The sequence below is a fragment of the Pyrgilauda ruficollis genome, unplaced genomic scaffold, assembly GCF_017590135.1.
Source record: "Pyrgilauda ruficollis isolate IOZ18807 unplaced genomic scaffold, ASM1759013v1 scaffold1, whole genome shotgun sequence".
Taxonomy (NCBI): Eukaryota; Metazoa; Chordata; class Aves; order Passeriformes; family Passeridae; genus Pyrgilauda; species Pyrgilauda ruficollis.
In genome coordinates, this window is record NW_024508100.1 from 22467303 (window position 1) to 22477357 (window position 10055).

At 36.8% G+C, this 10055-nt stretch overlaps 1 protein-coding gene across 10 annotated transcripts in view; it reads right to left on the reverse strand.

Moving 5' to 3' along the window:
• Positions 1-9987, reverse strand: part of CLOCK (clock circadian regulator) — a 65143-nt gene extending 55156 nt beyond the window's left edge. For 3 of the 10 annotated variants that reach the window (XR_005955341.1, XM_041463111.1, XM_041467275.1), the window contains exons 1-2: positions 9635-9736; positions 311-412 (exon numbers count right to left, since the gene is read on the reverse strand). The gene's annotated coding sequence lies outside the window, so the exon portion shown is untranslated. Of the gene's footprint in view, positions 1-306; positions 413-9634; positions 9739-9884 lie in introns of those variants that run through there. The other 7 variants (XM_041464765.1, XM_041468089.1, XM_041465618.1 and 4 more) reach the window with 5 other exon arrangements.
• Positions 9988-10055: the final 68 nt, after the last annotated feature.

A 10055-nucleotide genomic window follows, 5' to 3' on the forward strand; every position in this document is an offset into this window, starting at 1 on the left:
ATTTAGTCTCCAGAAACCACAGGGCCACATTAGCATGCTGCACTGCTGAGGACAGGCCTTCATAAGGTCTGGGCTTTTCCTTCCTTCTACTTTCTAAGGCAGCTCAGGTACAGTTCAGCTGTTTCATTCCATGCTCCAGTGTACAGGATAAAAGCTTATAAAAAGCGTATTTGAAGTTTATTCTTGCCCACACACACCATTAATTTGAATCTCAAATTGAAGTGGAATGTCTACCTTGCCTGAGGTTGAAAAAGAGCTGTTTCTGCTTAAAGCATTACTGTTCTAGTAGCAATAATATCTACATACTTACTTAAATTACCTAGAAATACATTGTGCCTTGTAGAGTGGGTGGGTAGCATTAGTAGTCCAAATGTGATGTCATCTGAGTAAAAGTCTTCTTTGGCACGGTCTTCTGAAAAACAACAAAAAAAACTCACAGTTTAATGAAAATTAATCTGTTCAAAAAAACCTTTTGGGGATGAGCCCTTGATTATTTCTGTTTTCTCTCCTGCCATTTCAGTAATTTCATATGCATCCTTATATTGTCAAAAAATTCACTTTCTAATTTTTCTATTCAATAGAATGACATAAATTATCATGAAGGACAACTTCAACATTGCACACCACCTTTTATGTAGCTCTGGCACTGTCTGAAATCCAAACCCATGAGACAAATGCAACAGCCCAATGGTAACACGAAATTTACAGACCTAACAATGTCTACAAAACAGTAATATTGCAACTATTGCATTACAATTGCTTCGGATTGTATTATGACATTGCAGAACATTAATAATACACTATGCAAACTTCTGGAAAGAAACTGCATCAATAAAATCTTAACTGTGTGTACTATGGTTCAAACAGGACACATGAACTACCGCAGCACACAACTGGAATTTCTTAGAGAACATGGCATGCAACAGCACAAGACTCCCTCCACTAATAAGAAACCAATTTCATTAAGATGTGCTGAGCAAAAGCTAACTCTACAATAGAAATTTTTACACACAAGCACTCTACTTATTAAACGAAGGAAGAGCTCACCACCTGCTACAGATCATTAATTCTGTATTCCTATACCCCATGCTGTATTTTAAATACACATGCACCAAGCTGGTAATATCATCTAACTGATGATAATCCTACTGGAAAAATCTACTGCTACTGACCCACTGCTGATATTTTCTATTCAGCACTCCCATGTGGCAAAGCATATCCTTTAAGGCAAACATAAATCTATTCCCTTCCATTGTATGCAAGGATTGACGGATTTCCTTTGACATGAAATAGCCAAAACAAAGTAACTTCTAAACCCCTGTTCTTCATCACCTCGTCCCTCAGTACATATAACATAGAAAGAAGAAGCTGTCAGCCTGGAGAAGAAGAATGCCAATGTTTGAGGAAGATCTACTGCCAAGTCTAATGGGATAAGAAATGCAGACCATTATCACCTACATATCTATTTTTCTAAACAGTCAAATGAAATATGAAATATTAGAAATCAATTATTTGAATCAAATACCAGCACACAGATAAGAAGTGGCAAAATATATTCTACAGGGCAGGAAGTTTAGGTGCATTTTTAAAAAATCTATGCCAGTTTATGTAACTCCATCTAAATTGGCCATAAATGCAATTGTCTTTATAAAGGCAGTAGAAATTTAACCAAAATAATTTGGAAAAGCAATTTCCATTATTTTAGTAAAAAAGGTTTGTGATACTTTTGACTTAGATAAAATGGTAGTGTGTCAATCACCATTGATGTTAAAAACTTCTACAGTCCCTTTCTCAATTTTAATGAAATTCATATGAAGTCCTCCAGCTTGTAGAAAAGTTGTGTGTAATAGAAGGTAGCAACAGATCAACAGGAATGTCTGAGATTAAATTTTCAGGCACAGATGCCTGTTGTTTTGCCACTCACTTTAAAAGCAAGTTCAAGTGACAGCTAAATTTCTTGAAGGGTTAAAAAAAATCTCAGAATTTGTGTCCTAACCTCCCTGCCAAACTGACCAAAACAGTTTCTCATATTCTCAAATCATTTTCCTGTCTCATTTTTTTTTCTTCAGAAGAGCTAAACCCATCAACATAATTTGTAAGTTTCTATAGATCTTTTACCTGCTCTATTTCATAAAACCTTCTAGTTACTCTTTCTCTCGATCCAGACTACTTTTCTGATTTCATTATGTTTTCCAGATCCTGAAAAATATTTTGCTCCTTTTCCTCCAAATCTGTATATTATTCGGACTTGCTTTATGCTGTCTTTTGCCTCTATATTCTCATATTACTTGTTGCTGATCTATCTTATCATCTTCTTAGAAATGAGAATTTGTTTAATTCACTCACTATGACTCGCTTATTAACTTGAATCCTTGTCCCTCTTTCTGAGGTCATTGTCATCATTTTCTATGTCAGTGAAATTCAGATCACAAGCTTCTCAAGGCTGAAACTCTATCTTATTATCTATGAAACATCATGAAAAGCTCTAGGGCAGCACAAAATGTTTAGCTAATGCTTCTGAGCTAGAAAAAAGACTATATTAAAAAACGAAGTAGAACATTTTAACAACAAAAACACTTCCAGAAAAATATATTATATGTAAAATTGCTGAGATGTTAGAGAACTATCAGTGGAACTACCATACTAGCTCTGAACAGTAGTTCTCAAATACACAACTGCTAGTAGTAGCTTGATTACACATAATGGATGTTGCTGCTGTGGATGGCAAGAAAACTTTATTAAATCACATTACTACATTAAAACTGACAGGAAAGTGTGTGTGTGTATGTGTGTGAAAGAGAGAGAGAGAGAGAATCTGCATTTCTATTCTGACAGTTCTTGGAAGCTGTGATTCATGCTGCTACTTGCTTTTCTACTCACAGTAGAGGAAAACCCTGTTTCCTTTAGAGTATTTGTTGTTACTATGAAAACTACTTTAAAATAAGCACAAGTCAGAAACACCTATTTTGTGGTCTGCTATGATTTTTTTTAATGAACCATTTTAATACTTGAAATCAATAAATTAAAATTTGTGAAGATGATGAGTCTTGACAAGTATATTTCATATTATACAGCAGAGAATTCTCTAGAAATGAAAGCAGCACAAGCTAATAAAGTTTTCTTCACTTTCACCATTACTAAGATTTTCAGTTTTTCTAAACCAACGAGCAGGACATCCTACATTTCTCTACTGAGACTTTATAAAAATCTTCAAGTTGATTTCAGTCTGCTGTTTATTATGATAAATAAGTAATGCAAATACAGGCCAGACAGGAAAGAAGTCGAGAAATACCATTCTAGAAAAAAATTCAGTCCCCGCTTTTAAACAAGTAACTCTGTGTTACAAGACAGAGGAGCGGGCTTACTGGAAATCTGATTTGGGAAATATTGTCTTTTGTTCTTATGCTGACAGAAAAATATTATTTTTATTATTATTTTGCTATAATGTCACACTACTATATTGTTGGTCCTCCTCCCTTTCCAAAACAGCCCAATATTCTTCCTGTCTCCTCAAGCCCTGATGACACATACAACTCCTGGTCTCCTATCCAACACAGACCCAGCACATGCTGGAAAAAAAAAAAACAGGTCAGTACCAAAATCCCATTGCATTATGTCTCTCTCAAGAGAAGGCAGTGACACATTTCTCTCTACCCAGCTTGCCTATTTTCACAAAACCTGTGGTAACATTACAGTCTGTGATTTCCATCCCTCCTACAAACACGGCTACAACTGATCAGCTATTTCAAAAGCTACTGGTGAATATGTAAGGAAAGAATGAGAGAAAACAAGGAAAAAGCACAAATCACATATTCTTAGGAAATCAGGCTTTAAAAAGGCAACTCCCTAAAGCTTTTAATCTAGGAAAATTTCCTAGTCGTTTATTGAGCCAAGGAAATAAGCAGCTTGTGGCAAAATATTTTTTTCTTTTTACAGCTTCACATGTAGGTTTCAAATTAAGTTTTGGGGAACTAACATGGGAAAGTTACCACATGAAACAAGACAGTTTTTTTCTCCTAATGTATCTTGAGGCTTTTGGATGACTGGTGAAAATCCAAGCATTTAACATATCTCTAGCAAGAGTAATCTGAAAAATTACATAGCTTCTACCTTAGCACACCAGCAGGAGTCTACATTCCCTGTATTCACAACCATCTTCTCAACAGCAACCTCTAAACTCTTGGAACATTGTTCTGCCAAGGTGCATGTCAGTAATAGCCGAAACTCAACAGGCAGTCACTGACATTACATTTAACATGCAATGAAATAGCCACCGAACACTTCAAAAACACCCTTAAATGCCAGAAACCAGTATTAACTACTTCATTAAAAACTTTACTCAAACATAAAAATGGGGACTTGTGTTTTATTTATAACAGCAGCAGGATTCTCAGAATTTGAAATATTAAATTAGCTGTATTAATATGTTTTGAAGTACCTTTTTTATTAGGCAGTATTTCATACTTTCATTAAGACCATAATTTAAGACAGAAAAATATACATTTCCTCAGTGTTTCTAATGTACATTAGGAAACTCACACATTAACCTCCCACAAGAGCCACTTGGCCTCTATGTTCACAAATACTTGCCTCAATGAAGAAAGTGCTGAAGCTTTCTGGAGATCTACCAGTTCAGCAGATAATGACATGCTTATGGGATCTGGGATCATTCTTCTGCAAGCCATGGAGATACACTCACAAACTTGTGGTGCCGCAAGCTAAAAACTCTTGTAGATGAGGTTGCTAACAATACTAGTCCCTGCCAGAAAATACTTAAAAATTCTGACATCATGCTGGATGATCAGCCCATTTCCAGGTATTCCTCCTTTTGTAAGTGTCCCACAGCAAGACCACGACTAAGCAGCATGGTTAGCAAGTTCTATGGCTTGCTCCGGCTGTCGTAGACCCCAAAGCAGCACTGTCTTCAGTAAAACAGGGCACAAAAAGGGGATTCCATACAAAAGAATCTACAATTCTTAAGTACCAAAGCCAGGGAGAGTCGCATCATTCAGCAAGACTTTTTCAAAAATTGGAGATGCAAACTATATAAGCAACCAGTGAACACAGCATTTTGCCTTCACCTGTTTCTGGAGGCCTAGGACATAGGTAAGGTTAGTACTCACAGACCTGGTCCCTGTCCTTGCCATACACCTAGTTAAGCTTTTCCCATCAAAGCAGGAGCAACATATTCTTTTAACATGCTGGTAGAGGGGAAAAGATGGGCTCTCATTTTGTCCAGCAGCACAGTAACCTGGATCACAGAAACTGGAAAGCCAATCTCCAGTCTACCAATAGGGTTCAAACCCTAATCTCTCATCAGGCTCTGCATTGCACTAGGAAGATGCATCAACTCCTCACTTCTCATTTTAGTGGCAATTTTCAGAATATGGAAGCAAAAATAAGAAAGTAAATCTTTACTGTACAGAGAAGCACCAGAAGTATGTATGCCTCTCTAAGGCAGCAAACAAGAGATGTAATTCTCGGGTATCAGTTTGTAATGGCATTCAAAATTTTAAATGGAACACAGGCCAGAATATAGGTATATATAATCTCCTTTTCCTCCAAGAAAACAACTGGCCTAGTGTATCTCTTTAGCCCAAATTGACTTTAATCGTCTTGTCTGCAAGGAAAAGTGAGGTTCCAGGTTTTGGAGTTTTGTTGGTTTGTTGTTTATTTTGGGCATTTCTTTTTTTTTTTTTTTTTTTTTTTTTTTTTTTTTTTACAGGAGACATGAACAAAACCTCTTCCTCCTCACTCCTTTGTGCTTCTGAACAAAAGGGAGAGTCACCACAGGGTTTTGGTTCAAGTCCAATTCCATAGGTGTGCCTGAGGTGTGGTTTGAACATGCCTTTGAACAAGTGAAGGCCTCATTTACAGATTGCCTAATTTATGAATAGTAAACAGATTTAGATGCCAAGATGCTTGGTTATGATAAGATTTTGGAAGATGTAAATGAGAACAAAACTTCAGTGTTCAACTTTGGAAAACTTTACTAGTGAAAACCTAGAAACCTCTAACACAGATACAAATTTTATTTGGGGCTGGACACACAAAACCCATCTAAATCAATTTTGACCCCTCCATATTATTTTATGGATCTGGCCATACACCAAAATAACATACATCAAAACAATCTCAGAGGTACCTGCAAATATCCTTTTTAGTGAAACTCTAGAAAGACCTCTATAGAAGAATTATGTCACATATATTTATTTTAAAAATCCACTTCAACTGGATATGTCTTACTCCAAGAAGTGTTTTGTTTTAACGAAAGGATAATAGTCTAACACCACTTATCTCATGGCACCAGGCTCTCATTATCTGTAAAATGACATTAGCTTCACAACTGAAGCCTTCTCACATACTCTGAGATGATCACACACACAGTTTTAAGAACAAAGCATTGAAGTAGCCACATTTATTCCTAATTTGGATACATTTTAATCATGAATATGAGGAATGCCCATAGTACATATTGAGCTTCAAAAGTATCACTCTCCAAACGTAAGTTATTATCATTCTTGAATCTCATATATATATAAAACTAATTTTTAAGGATCTATATTTAATAAAATATTAATACTATTAATGATGATTTCATAATATACTCAGAACATCAGTACAGAATAAGGAAACTTATTCACTGATTTTAATGACAAAATGAAACAGCTGGAAAGAGTCCAAAGTGTGCAGCTCTAAACTGTTAAAAGAATCTGTGAAGCCTTGTCATTTCCACATAATATTAAATATATGACAACCACAGAGGACCAAAACGTTTTATGTATATGATGATATATTCTCAAAGTGGCTCTAAAATAAAGAATTTATAATACACACAAAAAGTACGGTAAAAGAACACTAAGACTATAAATTAAAACACTCAGAAGTGAGGTATACCAAAATTAAAGTGGCTTTTACATGACAAAGGAATTTTGTGGCAACAGTAGGGATAGAGAATTCAATCCTTCAGGGCATCTGCATTAACCCCAAGTCTCCTTTCTCTTCTGTGATTTTGCATGTCACATCTCTTAAGTCCTACAACAAATAAAACAGTGTAATGTCCGTCAGAGTTTCAAATTATTACAGATTCCCCCCGAGTTAACAAAATAACCAACTATCCTAGTAAGATACTTTCCCCAGATGGACCACCTACAGAAGTCAGCGAGGTACCTTCCTAACAGAGCTACTCAAATTTACTTGCACCAGAGTTACAGAGAGACACTGAGACCTTTCATTTCAGATTCTGCTACGGGAATGAAGATGTGCTTCCAACACGTCTTTTTATTCTGAAAGACCACTCAATCCAAAATAATAATATCAACACTACTAACAATAATTCAATGTTAGCTTAAGATGAGAGAAACAGTTGAATGGTTTGGCGAGTATCTGTAGTCTCACACTTTTTTTCGCCTCTGCAGATAAAGCTGCTGTAAAACAGCCTGGTGATTCTCCTGGTCTTGTGCCACCCCTTCAGTGATGAACCAGTTCATTAACACTGAAAGGTTAAAAATACCTTGCAAAGTAAATAAACAGAAAGTAAGAATGGCAGGAACAATCACTACTGACCTTGCTATGCCACTACCTACTAACGACCAACCCTCAGAAACAGTTCTACACCTGCTTTCACATTTGGCCTTCACAGTTTGCAGTGTTCATAGAGAAGCTAGTACTTTAAAAAGGCTGAAACACTAAAATGAACTTTTCTTTACTTCAGAGATCTACCAAAGCCTTTGCCTCGAGTAAAACTAACTCATGACAATGTGATGAAAAGGCATCTTTCAGCTGTAATTCCACTTCTTCTGAATTATATTTTGTATTAAAAACTGTAGTAGGATACTAATTTTCTACTTAAAGAGGAGAGCTATCCATAGTCCTCATCTATAAAACAGAGCTGAAACCATGAGGCACTGACAACAAAGTACATGCATCTTCTGAACAAAAGCATAGATAAAAAAGGAGCTGCTTTCAAATGAGGAAATTACCTAGTGAAGTGAACGGCATTTTTGATTCACAACTATTTTCAATACAAGTTTATTTGTTTTTAATAAAAAATTCACAACTTTCCAAGTTGGTAAAAACATCTCATATAAAGAACATGTGGAGAAGGTGCGGGGCAATACCTCTACTACTATTTAACATCTTCAACTTTTTGCAGAAATTTAAAATAGAGGGGGAAAAAAAGCAAAAGCTCAAAGCTCTTAAAAGCAGCAATTTCTTTTGAAAGACCAATCCAACCACAAAGATTCATGACTTCTGTGAAATGCTATACTAAGAAGCTAATTAACCAACCCTGCAAATTAAATTCAAGGTAATTACCACTCAGTTTTTAAATTGCTTAGTACAAAGAGAGTAAAGTTACCTACAGCAGAGGTTTGGGGGTTCTTAGAAGAGCATTAGTAATGAAAACGCACTGCTTTCCTCACATTCTTTTATTTTACCTAGATGTGTTAAAACTTCTCCATGCAAGAACATGAAGCGGAAGAAATAAAAAACAAGACATGGCTGAATGGCACCTTAAACTATTAAATATCAACCCGGAAGTTTGGGGGTTTTTCCCTGTTTGAATTGCTTGTTAAGAAGCAGTAACCCTTGCCTTACCAACAAAATTCTCAGACAAAGTTGTCACATTCTACAAAAAGAACCTAAATCAAATACATTATGTCTGGTAATCTGAAAGCAGTGTCTGTAAAGAGTTTGAGGAAGTGTCTTAAGTGGACACATATGAAAATTAATAGCTTAATTTATTTAAAATTTTATATAAAAATTATATTATTTCATATAATTTATGAAAATTAATAGCTTAATTTATTAAAAATAGCTTAATTTATTAAATTTATTTAAAAATTTAATTTATTAAAAATTCTACTTTCAAGTAGAATCCCTCTATTACAACAATCAAATGCTGTCCAATTTCAAATAACAGGCCCAAACCCCACACATATTTATAAACAAAGTCAATATTATTTCTGTAAAACAACAGCAACTGTTCATACTGAACTTTGCCAGGACTACCACAGTCAAGGTGTATTTGTCAAGTATTTCTTTCTCTAGGGTATTTGCTTAAACAATCCTCTTGCCTCCTGTCACACCTGTTAGCCAGAGAAATTACACAGGTTAAATATAACCACATTAAAAAGAAAAAACAAAAACACAAAACCATGGTAGTTAATTTTAACCTGGATCATTTCCTCAAGCTAGTTACGGGACACAATTCCACAAACCGTTGTGCTGGAGCAGCTGGAGCAAGGAAGAGGCAGGCCAGGTCAAGTCAATACTGCCACCAAAAGCACTGTTTGTCAACCACTCATTTTAAGAAAAAATACCTACTTTAAGGATTCAGAGCATCAGGCTCTATGATCGGCCACTCTGCCTCTACATGCAGTTTCATATTCCAGCCAAAACCATACCTGACTTTCCCTGTGCCTCTTGGAAGGTTAACTCTTATCAGCACATGAAAACAACGGCCTTACAAAAATCTCACTGCAAATATGTTTGATTAGTTCATAAGCACGCCTCCTCATGGAAAAAAAAACATTTCCAACTTATATCGAGGCCTAAAGTATCTGCAATTTGAAAGTGAAACCAACCAAAAATCCTGATCCACCTTAACCCAAACACAAAACTGAAGTACCACGGATTTCCAGTCCCTCGCTGGCGTTCACACCTGCATGCACGGAGTATTTAACGCACTGACTTTAAGGCCGCAGTAACCCGAAAAAGGACCGGCGCCTACTGAGAATCCCTCAGGTTTTACGAGCGTGAACACGCTGCAGTTATCGCAACAAAGTTATCGGAACCAAAAAAAAAAAAAAAAAAAACAAAAAACGGGGGGCGGAAAAAAAAAGCCTTCAAGCCTGCTGCGCAACCCCGCAGCTCCAGCCCACCTGCCGCGGGGAGAGCGCGGGGCACGCTCTCGCCACCGCCCGGAGCGCGAGGCCCCGCAGAGCCGTCCTGCCGCGGGGAGGGCTCGGGGCCGAGCACCGACCGCCGCCCTGCCGCCGTGTAAACACCCGCGCTCCGCAGGGCCGCCGCGGAAACCTCCCCCGCGCGTGGGG